Raw genomic sequence first — 16,958 nt, forward strand, 5'->3', positions numbered from 1 at the left:
TGGACAAAAAGCTAAAGTAAAATTAGAGCAATGTTAAATTGTTCTGTTTCAGGGTAGTGTGTGTATCAGAAATTGATTGTCACAATAATTCTCTTTAATAAACAACAACAATCTCAGTGGGATACAACAATAAGTGTTTATTTAGCTTCTAGGTCTGCAGGTTCAGCCGATCAGCCCTGGACTGGGCTCATTGCATGTGTTTACAGTAAGCTATAGGTTGGGTAGGGGCTCTGCTGAGCTTGGCTAAGCTCTCTTCCACGTCTGTGTGGCTTCTAAGATGGTCCTGCTAGGATGACTGGGACAACTCAGCTCTGGTCCTTGCATCCCTCATTCTCCTCCTGGTACAAGAGGGCTTGCTGGGGCATGTCCTTTTTATGGCAGTGGCAGAAGTAAGCTCAATCATGCAGGTGCCTTCCATGCCTTTGTTTGTGTCACACTCATCATAATCTTATTGGCCTAAAGCGAGTCAAATGTCTGAGCAGGATGGGAGATTGCTGTAGAGTTACAGACAAAGGGTATAGCTATAGGGATGAATGACAAGCTCGGGCCATTATTACCTTTGATCTACCACAGGGGTACACTTTATTTCTTTTTTTTCCCTTGCTTTCCTGCATTTTATGATCTTTCTACAATAAAGCCTACAGTTTCTTTTTAATAAAGGAAAATTTCCAAACTAGAGCAGATTGAAATTTGTTGAAAACTTCGAAAGAACTGTATATATTATGTACCTTTGGCTATTCCATTGGCTAAAGTACATAGTAATTTATTACAGCTTACCAAAGCAACTAAACTGCTTGAGTACTCACGTTATTCTCACATTGGGTAAATACATCTTTCCCTGTTTCTATTCACTGTGACTAGAGCTGGTAATTGAGTGCTGAAATTTATTTCTCTTATAGACTTGAATGTACCAGTAATACTCTGGTGAGGATTAAGTGCTGTGTGCTGTCTTGCTAGGGACTGAACCCAATGAACTGCTTATTTCTGTAAGCTATTTACAGTGAGTTTGGAATTTCATAAAACTAGAAGACAAAGCATGAGAACCTACTCATTTATCTTCTTTTTACATCAACATTTTCATGTCCAAATGATTGTCATGCTTTTAGAGGGACATGAGGCGTGTAACTTAGGTTTAATTGAAGTAGTTCGTTGTCTTTACACTGTACCTTATAGCTGAAATGTTCAGATTCTGATCATGGAACATAATTTACCATGACTGTGGTTCAATTATCAAGTCTGAAAGAAAGGCCACCTCCTCAGAGAGGTCTTTCCAGACTATCCTGTAAAATATCTATTCTCTGCTATTATTCCCTAGTTCATTCTTGTTAGTTTATTTCACACAGCTACCACCACTAATAGTTATTTAATTATTTGACACTTTGTTTGTTTTCCCACCTCCTTCACCTGAATGTAAGCTCCTTAACAGCAGGGATCATACCTGTCCTGTACATAGTGGCACTCCTAATGCCAAGCACAGTGCCTGGAATGACATGTGTATTATATGAAGGAAGAGCCATCATAATTTAAACATTTACATTTAAGAACCATATGTGTTAATTACCCAACTCATAATTTTTTTTTATCTTACAGTTGTAAAATAAAAGAAACAAACAACACTGGTGTTCTCTTGCTAAAAGTAGTTGCGAGGCCCCATCCAACAGTACCTTCAATATACACCTGATTAGTTAGAAGTAACACCAACTGTTTGGTAGCAATGGTGGTTATAGGGTCAGAATCAGAAGTACCGATGACTCTCAAACATTCACAGTGGAACAGCTGTCTAGGACTCATGGACATTGGTGGACAGGCACAATAAACCTTCCTGATTTTGAGGAAAATCTGTAACTTGGAATCTACTCAATAAAATATCGCTCCATCATACAGGCTGACTTGTGGGGACGTGTTCGTGTGGATGTATTTGCATGGTTAACATTACGTGAAGATAGATGAAAAGGTCACAAGCTGGGTGGCTTAAACATAGAAATTATTTTCTTACATTTCCAGAGGCTAGATGTTTTATCAAGGTATCTGCATATTTGATTTCTTCTGAGAGCCATGAGGGAAGAACCTGCCCCAGGCTTCTCTCCTTGAGTTATAGACGGTCTTCTGCCTGTGTCTTTACATGTCCTTCCCTCTGTATGTGTCCAAATTCCTCTTATAAGAACATTAGTCATATTGGATTAAGGCCCACCCTAATGACCTCTTTTCAACTTAATTATCTCTTTAAAAAAATTCAATTAATTAATTTAATTAATTAATGAATTTATGTTTGGCAGCATTGTGTCTTCATTACTGCATGCGGGCTTTTTCTAGTTGCGGCGAGCGGGGTCTACTCTTCATTGCAGTGTGCAGGCTTCTCATTGTGGTGGCTTCTCTTGTTGTGGAACACAGGCTCTAGGTACACAAGCTTCAGTAATTGTGGTGCATGGGCTCAGTAGTTGTGGCTCGCAGGCTCAGTAGTTGTGGCACACGGGCTTGGTTGCTCCATGGCATGTGGAATCTTCCCAGACCAGGGCTTGAACCTGTGTCCCCTGCATTGGCAGAGGGATTCTTAACCACTGCGCCACCAGGGAAGCCCCTCAACTTAATTATCTCTTTAAATAAAGGCTGTATTTCCATATACAATCACATCCTGAGGTTCTGAGGTTAGAACTTCAATGTATGGATTTTGGGGGGAACACAATTCAGCCTATGAATACTGGTCTCCAGCAAAGTCTGTCCCTCTTGATATTGTACAACCAGTTCCACATAGCACAAGGTCCATGGCCCCATCAGCAAGAGGAGTTTGTCTAAGCAAGTGGATCTGGGCTGAGACTCTAACTCCTACCTGTCCAGAGAAATGGCATCTTCTCAAAACCCTGCTGAGTTTCCCAAATCTGCATATCTGGTCCTTTCCATTGGCCCCTGAATGCATATTCCAGTTGCCCTGTATCTTAGTCTGCATGGGTGGTGACTGGATATTCTGCTTAGCTCTTGACAAACTTCTCTCCTTTTGATGGAGGCTCTCACCTGGGGTTGAGCATCAGAATCACTTCACCTTCTCTTCTAGAGCTTCTTCCATAAAGAGGAAAAGGAAAAGGTATAATTTCTAGTAAAACAAACAGAAAACACTAGTTGAACCTTACCTCATCACCTCTCTAAGCAATAATAAAATAATAATAATGATAATACCATTTACTGACTATTCACTAAATGCCAGTCATAACTCTACAATGTAGATACCACTTCTGTCCATGCTTTTTGGATAAGTAAACGAAGTCTTAGGATGTCAGAGTAGATTATTTACTAGTCACACAACTAATAAATAGTTGACATAGTATTTGAACTTGGTTATGACTTAAACTTAAGCACAGTTTGTTATACTGTTAGCTATTCTCCCCTAACTTGCATCCATAACCAAGTAGTATCTCCTAATCCAGGTAGACTACTTTCTGGCACCCTTCCCCATTTTGCCAGACCATTTGGAATCCCAACATATCTTGAGGAAGATGCCTCCATGATAGGACATGGCTACTGGCTTCGGTAAAGGTCTAGCCCTCAGCCTCTACTGTTCTCCTTTATGTTCTTGTATCTGGTTTGCTACATCTTGTCCCACTGCCTATGTTTTCCATTTTAAAGGCCATCTTCTAAAACACCGATAAAATATTCAAGGGAACTAAAATTTTCATTTACAAAATAATGAGTATTTTGTGCTATAATCCAAAGTTCTTCCAATAGTCGACTCTTAGGAAAATCTGGTTCTTAATGCAGACATGGATTTTTTTTTAAACATTTTTATTGGTGTATAATTGCTTTACAATGGTGTGTTAGTTTCTGCTTTATAACAAAGTGAATCAGTTATACATGTACATATATCCCCGTATTTCTTCCCTCCCTCCCACCCTCCCTATCCCACCCTTCTAGCTGGTCACAAAGCACCGAGCTGATCTCCCTGTGCTATGTGGATGCTTCCCACTAGCTATCTATTTTACATTCGGTAGTGTATATATGTCTATATATACACTACCACTCTCTCACTTTGTCCCAGCCTACCATTCCCCCTCCCTGTGTCCTCAAGCCCATTCTCTAGTAGGTCTGAATCTTTATTCCCGCAGACATGGATATTTGCAGCAGACTTCTGCCCAGTTACAATATTGGTAATAGAAAAGCCTTTTTAAGTCCACACCTCATAATATGCTATTGCAGGAAAATGCTTCTTAGTGGTTTTCATAGAATCTTGTGTTTTGCACAACAATAAAAGACAATTCTCCATTTTTGTGCAGCTATTTAACAAATAGAATTTCTCATTTTACGTTTGAAAGAACAAAAAAGCAGTTAAGGGTATTTGGTTTGTGATGATCACTTACCCAGCTGGTGAAAACCAAAGTTATTTCTTATACAATAACCACTGCATTTTAAATAAATGACAGAGATGAGTCATTCTATGCAAAGATAAATACTTGTATGAAAATCAAATTTTTGTAAATGGAATTACATTTTAAATATACAATACCCATAAATTACTTATAGGTTTTTTTTCTGTTAGTAGAATATCTCTTTTATATAAATAATTGCTCAATATTCACTAATATAAATTCAGATACTTAATTACAATAGGGAATTCATTTGGAACATATACAGTATATATATAAAGTACATATAAAGTACACATGTTTATAACATAATTTTGGAAAGAATAGAAAAAATGCATGTTTGTAAAAGACACTGCTATTTCTAAATTTGTAGACATAATGTTTGATATTTGAAAAGTAAATGTATTGAATTATAAAAAATATATATTATTATTGCTTAAGGTGGGCTGAAGTTAGCCATCATAAAAGAGAAAACAGAAAACATAGTTTCTTAGCTTCAGTTAAGGACAAATTTTATATTTTTAGTCAAACATTTCTACATTTGTTCAGCTTGTTTCTTAGGAAATTTCTTGTTTATTAGGAAGTTTTACATGAAGATTTTTATCCTCTATCACATGCTATCATATTACATAGGTGTTACTGTTTATGTCCTTGAAAATCATTCATGTTCATTGCATTAAGCAATGTTCTTTTTCTCTTTAACTGCTAGGGAATTATTCTACTGTTAGTAGACATTTGGGTTGTTAGGTTTTGGTGATTATGAAGAAGGTTGCTAAGAATTCTTGTGTTTTTTTTGGTGGACATATACATTCATTTCTCTTGGATATATATGTAAGAGTGGAATTATTTGGTGATAGTATATGTTAGGTATATATGTAGTTTTAATAGATACTATCAAGTACTATTCCAAAGAAAATTTATTGTAGCAATTCACACTCTTACCAAAAATGTATGAGAGTTTTACTTGCTCCATGTCCTTGCCAACACTTAGAATTGTTAGCCTTTTTGGCATATGAAAAGATGCTCGCATTGCTAATTATTAGAAAAATACAAATCAGAACTACAATGAGGTATTGCCTCATACCAGTCAGAATGGCCACCATCAAAAAGTCTACAAACAATAAATGCTGGAGAGGGTGTGGAGAAAAAGAAACCCTCCTACACTGTTGGTGGAAATATAATTAGTACAACTGCTATGGAGAACAGTATGGAGGTTCCTTAAAAAACTAAAAATAGAGCTACCATATGATCCAGTAATCCCTCCTGGGCATATATCTGGAGAAAATTGTAATTCGAAAAGATACATGCACCTCAATGTTCACAGCAGCACTATTTACAATAGCCAAGATATGGAAGCAACCTAAGTGTCCATCGACAGATAAATGGATAAAGAAAATGTGGTCTATTTATACAATGGACTATTACTCAGCCATAAAAAAGAATGAAGTAATGCCATTTGCAACAACATGGATGGACCTACAGCTTGTCATACTAAGTGAAGTAAGCCAGACAAAGAAAGGCAAATATCATATGATATTGCTTATATGTGGAATCTAAAGAAAAATGATACAAATGAACTTATATACGAAAAAGAAATAGACCCACAAACATAGAAAACTTATAGTTACTGAAGGGGAAAGGGGGGATAAATTAGGAGTTTGGGAATAACATATACACACTACTATATATATAAAATACATAACCAAAAATGACCTACTATATAGCACAGGGAACTATACTCAATATTTTGTAATAACCTATAAGGGAAAAGCATCTGAAAAAAAAAAGATATATATGTATAACTGAATCACTTTGCTGTACACCTGAAACTAACACAACATTGTAAATCAACTATACTTCAATAAAAACAAAAAAACAAACAGAAAAGACAAACAAAAAAAGAATTGTTAGTCTTTTTAGTTTTTGCCATTCAGGTAGGTGTTTAGTGGTATCTTATTTGGGGCTTTAATTTGAACTTCCCTATTGAGTAATGTTTAGCATCTTTTCATATGCTTATTGGCTATTTTGATAGACTCTTTCATACAATGCCTTTTCAAGGTTTTTGACTGTTTTTAAATTGAAAATCCTCCTTTTTTTAAAATTGAAAATTCCATTCTATTTGTACTTGGGCAAATTAGGGGAAGAAATAGTCACTCCTTCATGGGCAGAATTTCATTTTTTTGTATACTGATTTATTCCCAGAGAACTTTAAACCTTGCTGCACTTTGTGTTCATCTTTGTATACACAGTGGATTTTGACTCTGGTTCTTAAGATAGTTTTCCTATCTTAATTTTAGTCCCCCAGATGCTATTGTTATACTGTCTGTTATCAGAATGCACAATAGCATTTTGGATGGGTATATAAATTACATATTCCTACAGATTGATTATTAATTAAATATTAACTCACATTAATATGATTACATTATTTAAGAATTAGTATTATAGCAATAATATTATTAATAATAATAATTAATGAGGGGGAATAGAATAAATGATTTACATGAAAGTGGACACACAAGATTAGTGTTAGAGCCCCCAACTACTCAGATTTGCATTTTTCTTTCAGCTGTATTTTGTGACCTCTGTAGCGATTGTTCCATATATTTCTACTTTTAAATTGTTCTTGATTTATTTTCTTAACACACCATAAATGTTATTAGAGAACAAAACCATTGTAAGTAATTAAGAGAATAAACTGTTTCTTCATTGTTAGAGTATCATGGTGTGTATTTATGCCCTGGGGCCAAGAGACCCATCTACTATTTTAAATAATGTGCTCAGAACATTTAGTATTACATATTATGGAAAAATAAACTGCTGAGGAATAAATAATTGGCTTTTAAGATTAAAATGCTTTATCTTCCTAATTAAAAAGGTTGATACTAAAAAGCCAAAGCTAAATTTCCTTAGCTTCTGGATTTTTTTGTGTTGTTTTGTTGCTTTAATGGGAGAAAAAGAGAAATTGCCTAATGTTGGTTTAAGCATATGGCATTATCTTGGGAGCAGTCATAACGTTTTAATAGAAAGTGTAGAACATTAAAAATAGGATTTTAGGTGCTACTTTCTCGGGCTTAGTTAGAGGACAGAACAATTACACAGTGGTTTTATGATCACTCCTGATGTGTAATATTTATTTTTATTTGCTCTTCATTTATATTTAGTGCATGTTGTCAAACTACATAAGGCTATCAAGTAATTTTAGAAGTTATAATGGGAAACAGTTCTTAATTATGATTTTTTTAAAAAGATTCACTTTGAAGTGTATTAAAGACACATTCGGCTGAGTAAAGCAGCCTCTATGCATCATAGATTTAATTCAGACACATAATAAAACATTTCCATGTGCTTGTAGAAATAATACAAAGATCAATAACCTGAAAGGAGCCGGAGGCATGAAAATACATGGTAGATGAGGCTCGTTTTGTACGAGACAAGAGAAGGAATATTTAAAGCTAGTGACAGGTTAATATGGTCTGCTTTAAATTTTGCCTGCTGTATTACCAGAGAGTTGCATCTGTTCCCAGAATTTTAATCAAAACCACCAAAGGAGAAAGCTGGACATTCAGAAAAATGGACCTAGTGGCTGACTAAAGACTTTCAGCAAAATAATATATTCTGTATAGCCTGTTATCTCTCTTTATTTTATAAGGACCTCATCTTTGAGTTGTTTTGGGCAACTGTATACCTACCCAGACTGTGAAGTTATGATAAATGATTATAACATCAAGATACCAAGAAAACTTCCTTAATTTTTGCCTTTAAAAATTAAGGTTCTTCATATATTTGGCATTTAGAAAATACGTGGTCAGTGGAAATCACTCTAATGAGGCATTTAAAAGTAATGTATTGACCTCATGATGTTTGCATGTCAGACATGAGAAAAGAATGCTCTTAAGTATAATAGTTGTTTCCATTGATAGCATGGGTTGAGGCCATTGGTCTGGCTGGCTATGTGAGTGTCCTCTGACTTCGTCATATTTCCAAAGCTTTGCAAGAAATATGAGAGAAATCAAGAGCTAGGAGAGGACACTTGAAAGATAACACAGGATGTTTTTTTGTCAAGGCTAAATAGCAGGGACAAACTCAGATGCCCACAGGGATTGGGCAGGCTGAGTTTAACAACTCAAATTGAGTGACAAATAGCAACACAGACCTCAGAGTCAAGAAGTGGTTGTAACTATGAGAAACCAGAGTGCTTATGCTTGGTTAAAGAGGCAGCTATTACCTAACTCTAATCAATTGTATGAAGGTCTATTGTTGCAGTGTGATAATTGTATTTTAGAGCTATAATCACCATGACTTTCCCTATAGACCAAGTTAGCACTGAATTCATGAAACCCCAGGGGGTTTTGTACTTGTTAAAAATGTTGTTACTTTATTGATTGACCATGTGGGTAAAATAGCCATAATTTCAGTACAGTAAACCTACTGTCAAAGTTGAGATCATAAAGCAGATGTCACAGCCATGGTTTGAACACATTCCTTTTGAGAACATTAGTACCTACTATGAGTCATGAAACTGGAAGAGTTAGAAAGGTGAATAACCCATCTTCACAGTCTAGCACCAGTGGATACAATTTAAATGCAGTCAGAAAATAAAGGTCATGTAATTTAATGTTTCTTACAATGTTTATGTTATACTTTGAATAAACTGATTTCAGCATTTATTTTGGTTTCTAACTACATGACAATTCTAAATAGCTGAGTATTTTCTCTTAATTTTAACTCTTGAATTTCTAATTTCTTATATACTGTCAATGTGAAATTAGAATACTGACTCCATTTATGCTTAGTGCTGGAGTGCTTATATACTGAATAGCATTTGGATTAGGAGATTACATTTGTACTTCCAAAGAAAGTATAGAAGCATTTTTTTTTTTTTTTTTGTGGTACGTGGGCCTCTCACTGTTGTGACCTCTCCCGTTGCGGAGCACAGGCTCCAGATGTACAGGCTTAGCGGCCATGGCTCACGGGCCCAGCTGCTCCGCGGCATGTGGGATCTTCCCGGACCGGGGCACGAACCCATGTCCCCTGCATCGGCAGGCGGACTCTCAACCACTGCGCCACCAGGGAAGCCCTAGAAGCTTTTTAAAATGTTAAGATGAAAAAAATTTCATTCTTTGTATTTTCTCAGTTATGGCCTTTCCCTAACTCCAAAGTGAGTACCAACAAACATCCTTTCTTGACACCAGTTCTGACTAAGATGGAGAGTAAATTTGGAGTTTTAGTTCCACCCGGAAGTAGAAGGTGATATAATTTTACAGACATAGTCCTGGTAATCTTTTTCCTTAGACAGCCTGTGCATTCCTCTGTTGAGGTAGCCCAGGTCATGGGTTGGGTTTGGCACCTCTGTGTCTCTAGCACTCCAGTTTCCTGTAGTGCTTGGACCCTCCCCAACTGGAAATTCCAAATCTATGAGGCCCTGGAATTTCCCAGGTGATGCTGTATCATCCTTCCAGTACTATCAGCTACTTGATCGCCCTCCCTCTCTGAGCATCAACAGGAACTATTCTTGTCACTTATGCTCCTATTGGCCCATCCCACCCTTTGGATTGGACCTTCTTGAACAGTCATACCTGTGTGAACCAGGCTGACTTCTCTACGTGACCCTGAACAAAATATATTAATTTGTTGGTTACTCCTACAGCAGAGTTGAGTATCAAGTGGTCTCAAATGTGGACTTTCCCTCTTCCACTCTCCAGGTGAAAGTGAGGTCCTAGTGTTTTGTGGTGGAGACTGTCTGAGACTCAGCAATATTTGCATAACAGTCTAGAGTTTTAGAAGTTCTTTAGTATCAGAATTTGAATCCCGGAACTACAGCCAGTTTCACCTTCCAGAACATCATACAGTGTCACTTCCATGAGACTGTCTTAGAATAATAAACACCATCACAAGGTCAAAATTATTGATCAAGGAAAAACATAATTATTAGATAAAGCTATTGTTTTCCTTGCTTACATCAAAATGGTCTCCAGGTAGCCATGAGATATGCTCATATAGAATTAATTTTTGATTAAAAAAGATAGATATGAGTTCTGGTTTTCATTGCTTCCTTGTGAATAAAATGTTTCCGTTGGGAAAATCTGAAGTGAAATACACAGTTGCTGCAAGTATTGCCATTTTGGAGCTTGTCAATATTTTGCACGCTGGCATCATCACAGTAGGACTCACATTTCTTATTCATTGTTTCTTCCTTTTCAAACAACTTTATGTCTCATAATAAGATGGTTGTTAAGGACTTTAAAACGTGAATCGAAAGATTCACAAATTATTATTATGCCTTTAACTGAAAAGGGAAAAATGTGGAAAGTATGAAAAAACAGGTAACTCTTGCCTTTAAGTTAAAATTTTGGGAGCCTTAGCCTTGTAGCACTGCTCTTGGTTAATTTAAATAATCTACAGTAAGACTGAATTAGAAAGTGAGCCCTGCTCTGGCACACAGGGGGAGTGATTATGGTGATTAAATAGAGGCATTTTCCTTGAATTGAATTCTTGGCTCCAGCATATATTTTATTGGATTACCTTCCTAAGCCACCATCCACTGTGTTATGAGCATACATCACTAGCTGTAGCTAGGCAGCTGTGAAATGCACAGTATCTACTCTGCTGAGGAAAAAATTCATTTTCAAACTTTATTTTATATTCTTATGACTGTGGATAAAAACATTCTACACTCCCTGGAAGTCAGAATTTCTCAGTTTCATTTTCAAACCTGAGTGATCTCCTCTTCTCACACTCCCACAATTATGTTCTACATTTGGAAGATTATTGAGTGTACTGTCAACTGGTCTTTAAAATACATTCTTCAAATCCTGTTTGTGCTTGAATAATGTCATCTCTATCTTCAGCATGTATTAATGACTGAATAATAAAAGATATTTACCTAAAACTAGGTTATATTTGAAAGCTACTTGATGCTATGCATATGATATGAGCTGGCATTTTTAAAATGTAGTATATTTATATTCACATAAGTAAAAATTTGTGAAACTAGTGGTATTAGTAAGGATAGGATGAATTATGCTGCAGTAACAAATTAGCTCTGAAATCTGGTCTAAGACACACAATAAAGGTTAGAGACAAAAAGAGATTTATATAGTGATTACACAAAGACTGTTAAGGCTCAAGCAACTCTCCAGGGTCGCTCCTTTCTATGTGATGACTCAAGAACCCAGTCCATTTGCTTCTTGTGTTTCTTCCATTTCAACACATGGCTTCCAAGGTTGCTTCCTAAAGCAAAGAGAGGCTCGTGAAGGCCACAGTTTGAAAGTGAACTAAATTACTTCCACTTAAGTTTCATTGTCTAGAACAGGGTTTCTCAACATTGGCCCTATTGGCATTTGGGGCTGAATAATCCTTTGTTATTGGCAGGCTGTTCTGTACTTGGTAGGTTGTGTTGCAGCATCCTGGGCTCTTTATACTAGTTGCCAGTAGCACCTTCTACAGCTGTGATAACCATAGATGTCTCCAGACATTACTAAATGTCCCCTGGTGGAGTGGTGGGGAGTGAGGGAGAAAATTGCTCTCAGTTGAAACCCATTGAACTAGAACTAGTCATTCAGCTCTAACTGCAAGATTGTTGAGAAAAATGGTTTTCTTGTGTTTGTAAGAAGGAAAGGAGAACCATATATGAATATGCACTAGTAATCTATAACACATTAGCTAATGGAAATAGAGAAATTTCAAAATTTTACTATATATCTAAACATATATGAAAATGTTAATATGTTTCAGTTTCAACATGAAACAAATAATATTGCATGTTCAAAGTAAATTTAACAATTTTAAGAACTAATTAAATTTTATTAAACTATAAAAAGCAGTGAAAATACATTGAAAGAATTAGTAAAATAAGTTGAAATTATATTTTTTTGTATTTGATAAGAGACTTAAAACAAACATTAGCTATAATGTAAATATGAGTGTTAGAGAGAACAAATTAGTGTTACTGTGAAAACTTGTTTAACATCTCTGAACATATATTTAATGTTAAGATAATTTCTTCTTTGGCATTAAAATAACCATTTCTAGGATAGACTAGTTAAATGTATACTTGTTCACACATTTTGGGAATCTTCGTAATCTGCTTTGTAAATATGTTGATAAACTGTATGTATTAATCATGGAATAAAAAATATATATTAGTCATAGGATAATTAGTCAGAATGCTTCCAGTTACAAGCATAGAAACCTGGTGGAACCATCTTCTGGAAGAGACAGAGAGAGAGAGAGAGAGAGACTGATTTATTAGAAGGAGTTTTTGTTGTACAATAACAGATGTTTGTTTCTTGTTCATGTTACATTCTAGTTGTGTCTCTGTTCCACATACATTCTCATTCTGGGAACTGGGCTGAAGGAGCACCCCTGACTTCAGTCTTGTGGAAAAGAAAACAAATAATTGTAGAACCTGGTGGTAGCTCATAAAATTTTTGCCTGGATGTATTATAAATTACTTCTGGTTGTATTCTGTCAGTTAAAGCAAGCCACGTGGCCAAGACTATGGCAAAGGTGAGGGAAGTATCACCTCCCACAGGGAGATATTGCAAGTGACATGACCAAGGAAAGGATGTAGAGTCCTCTTACAGAGAGGGCCACAGATCATTGTGAGCAATAATAGAATCTACCACAGATGTTAAGATGAATCATTGAAGATGGAGACAGACCTAGAACTGGGGGCACAATTATAACCATCTCTGCTTCTTCCAACTATGGAAAGGAAGATGAAGTGAACAGCAGTCCTAAGTTTACATTCTCCTTGTTAGGAACAAAAAGGAGAAGGACTTCTCTCCAGGAATTAGTTCTGAACATCCCTGATGGACTGATTTGTTAGAAAGAGCTTTTACTTTACAAAACCATGACTGATTGGCCACACCCAAGAATCCACTCTATGTGGTTAAAAGTAGAGCACTGAGATTTCAGCTTGTCCATAATCATGTCTTGAGTGGGGGAAAAATGTTTCCCTCAAGGAAGGCAGGAGATGCTGTTGCTAGAAGTAGGTGCAAGTGCTGGGAAGTCCAGAAGAGATGCCAACTGTGTGGGCATTACTGAAAGGTAGTAGGCCATAATATAAAGAAACAATAGAAAAAGGTGAACTTTTCAATCTTCATTAAAATTTTCACTTTCCTAGTCCCATAGTTACACAAAAATCTTTGCCACAATCAAGGGGTTGCAGAGAGCTCAAAAATCAATCTGGGGGAAAAATAATTCCCCAAATCCTCCTTATAAATCTTTGAATAGGGATCCAGAACAATAAAAGCTTATTGCTCCATTACAATAATATTGCTAACTTGGCAAAGAAGATAACTTAAACTTGCTTTACCCTTGTTCTCAATTATTATTGATTTTTTTCAAAAAGTCTTTTGATATACTGAGGTTCCTTAATGTAGTGAGTTGGAAAATGATCAGTGAACCAACAATTATACATTGTAGCCATTTCTAGACATGTCTGAGATAAAGAGAAACTCAAATTATAGTCATTGTCTTTGAAATGTTTGCAGATTAAAAGTAGAGATAGACACATTCATGTGAAGAGATAATAGCAAATAGCAAATACCAAGAGGGTAGAGAAAATGAGTTGTTCATAGCCAGGGCTCTTTCAGTAGTTGGCTAAGGTAGTATAGGAAAATGAGAGCCCTGAGATCACAGGGGCAAGGCAGAAAATTGGGAATAATTTAATATAGTACTCATTGTAGTACAGGCTCCATTCCCAAAGGAACATGTCTATCCAGGCAGGCAGGTGAACTGTGGTGTCAGAAGGATTTAGCAGCAGGTTCTGAAAATTTAACTTTACATTTTAAGGCAGTGGTTCTCAAGCCAGGGCGATTTGGCCTTCTCGGGAAGATTTGGTAATGTCTGGAAATAATTTTGGTTGTCACACCAAAATGGGAGGTGGTACTACTGGTATCTAGGAGGTAGACATCATGCATACACATCCTACATTGCACAGGACAGCCCCTCACAACAAAGAATGATCCAGCTTAAAATGTCAATAGTGTTAAGTTTGAGAAATCTTGCATTGGAAAGGTCCATGGTGATGAGGTAGATCTGGACTAGGGTGAAATGTAAATAAAAGAAGCAATATATATCAGAGTCATTGCAAAGAATGAACTCATGGGAGGATGTGTCTGATTGGGTAGAGCCCATAATAAATTTGTCCTGAAATTTATCTATTTTCATTTCTTACATTTCAATTTGGGCCCATGATTGGCAATCTTTTCATTGACTGAGGGAATACTAACAATGCTATAACAGTTGGAAGGAAACTTAGAGGTAATTTAGATCTTGGGGCAAGAAAACTCAAATGTCTTCAATGCCCAGACTAGTAACCAAATATGTGGCTCAGGTCAGGTATAAAACTAAAGGGAGGCTCTGTGAGCTGAGAGGACCCAAAAGAAACAACACCCTGGGAGCAATGAGCATACCTACCACCCAGATCTTGGTTTCTAATACCATTCTCCAGTAAAAGGAACGAGGATTCCTGGAGAAATGGTTGATTCTAGGACTGGGGCAGGAAATGTAAAACATAAATCTTGAGCATCTTATAGTATTGAAAAGTAAGAAAGAGCTAAAAAAAAAAGTCCAAACCCACGTTGATGGGGTGTGTCAAAGAAAAGGATCCAACTGAAAAAGCTTCAGACAACAAATGCTAGGACAATCCCCAAAGTATAAAATAAATATCGATGAGTTCATATTGATATAAATAAGTGATTGAATGCATTTTAAAAGGAGAAAAGACACAAATCTCCCATACAGAAAAAATGACAAATAATTTGTTGAGATATTCCACCTCAAGGAGCAGGAGTCTAACTACCCAGCTCCTTAAGTGTGGGCTGCACATAGTTACTTCCTTCTAAAGTATACAGTGTGGACAGGAAGAAAAGGAGTAACTTTCCAGTGCAAAAGCCTAACAAATACTACTTCAGCCAGGTGATCAGATCAATATCAGCAGTCATAAATCATGTTGATAGTATGTACTGTTGATATGATGTGATGAGAATGGTACTTTCCTTCTGTGATCTTCCTTCCCAAAACCTACAACCCCAGCCTATCTATGAGAAAAACATCAGACAAATTTCAATAGATTAGCATCCTACAAAATACCTGACCAGTACTCCTCAAAACTGTCATGGTCATCAAAAACAAGGAAAAGTGTGAGAAAATGTCACAATCCAGATTAACCCCAAGAGACATGGTGACTAAGTGAAATATAGTATCATGGAGGGGATCCCAGAACAGAAAAAGTGTTACTGAGTCTAAACTTATACTGCTTACAGCACAACAGGCCAATAAATTGAGAGATGAGTTGTTGGGGCAAGAGATAGTGACTTTATTTGGAAAGCCTGAAGACCGAGAAGATGGTGGACTAGTGTCCCAAAAAACCATCTTACCAGAGTTAGAATTCAGGCTTTTTTTGTACTAAAAGGGGAGGGGATATGGCTGCCTGTTGCAAACTTCTTGGGGCAGGAATCCTTGTTCTTGCAGCTGTCCATGTAGGTCACAATGTTCCATAAACCTCCAACAAGACAAATGTTATTCTCTGTTTTGCAACTTTCTATCTCTATATGAATGGAAAAGTGTTAGGTTTTAAAGGTCAGAGCCTTGAGAATGGGCTATCATGTATATTTCAGGCTGTAGGCAATATCCTTTTGCAAAAGGTGCAGAGGCAGCATGACTAAGCACAGGCAATAGAGCACAAGGGTTAAAGCTAAAGGAACAGATCCAATATAGAGTCAAGTTTGTTCTCTGTTACAAAAGACTTGAGGCAACAAGTAAGGAAATTCAAATAACTAAGGATTTTATTAATAATAATGTATCAGTACAACATTGGTTCATTCCTTGTAACAAATGTACCATACTAATATAAGATGTTAATAATAGGGGAAACTGTGCAGGGGATATATAATTCTGTACTATCTGGTCAATTTTTCTGTAAATATAAGACTATTCAAAAATGATGTCTGTTAATTTTAAAAAGATTAAAATGAAGGAGTGGGGCTATGATGTACCAGAAAGTGAATGTCCTGCCTATCTGCATTCTGCAGGCTGACAAAAGACAATGGATTTGGCTTGCAAAGAAACCTGGTCCATAGATGTCAAATTTGTTACCCCTAATCTAGTCAACCTCTTTCATTTTGCTGATAATAGGATCAGAGTGCCATCATCAGTGAAAGATTTACCAAAGACACACAACTATCAATTACAAAGTCAGGCCCTGGAAGCAAACTGCCTTTACTTCTGGGCAGTGCTGTTTCCTCTCTAAGTAACCTGTGCTATGGGCCTGATGCTGTATCAGTGAAAGTGGCAGACAGTAGTGACCAGCCAGTTCATCTTTGCTCTTCATTTCTAGATGTTTGTGAATAGAACAACACTGAAATTTATTACACAAGAAAAACAAAATTCAGGAAACAATTCTAAACATAGCTAGCTATTAGAAGAGAAATTTTAACCTTTGTCAAAAATTTTTAAGAAACAAAGGAATAACATAATTCTTTATCTTGTCATGAAGTTCACAGTAGCCAAAATTGGTGAACAGAGAATAGTAGGCTTGTGGGTTTTTTTTTTTTTTACAATGGTAATGAGGATACAATAAAAAATCTGGGGATT

The 16,958-nt window shown here is 36.4% G+C and overlaps 1 protein-coding gene across 1 annotated transcript in view; it reads left to right on the plus strand.

The window, feature by feature from the left end:
* The window catches only part of LOC309823200 (uncharacterized protein), a gene marked incomplete at its 3' end in the record, with an annotated part of 239,699 nt that overhangs the window by 134,554 nt on the left and 88,187 nt on the right, over positions 1-16,958 (plus strand). The gene's annotated exons all lie outside the window — the stretch shown is intronic.

The sequence above is a fragment of the Grampus griseus genome (genome assembly GCF_964374135.1).
Source record: "Grampus griseus genome assembly, chromosome: 5".
In the NCBI taxonomy this organism is placed as follows: domain Eukaryota; kingdom Metazoa; phylum Chordata; class Mammalia; order Artiodactyla; family Delphinidae; genus Grampus; species Grampus griseus.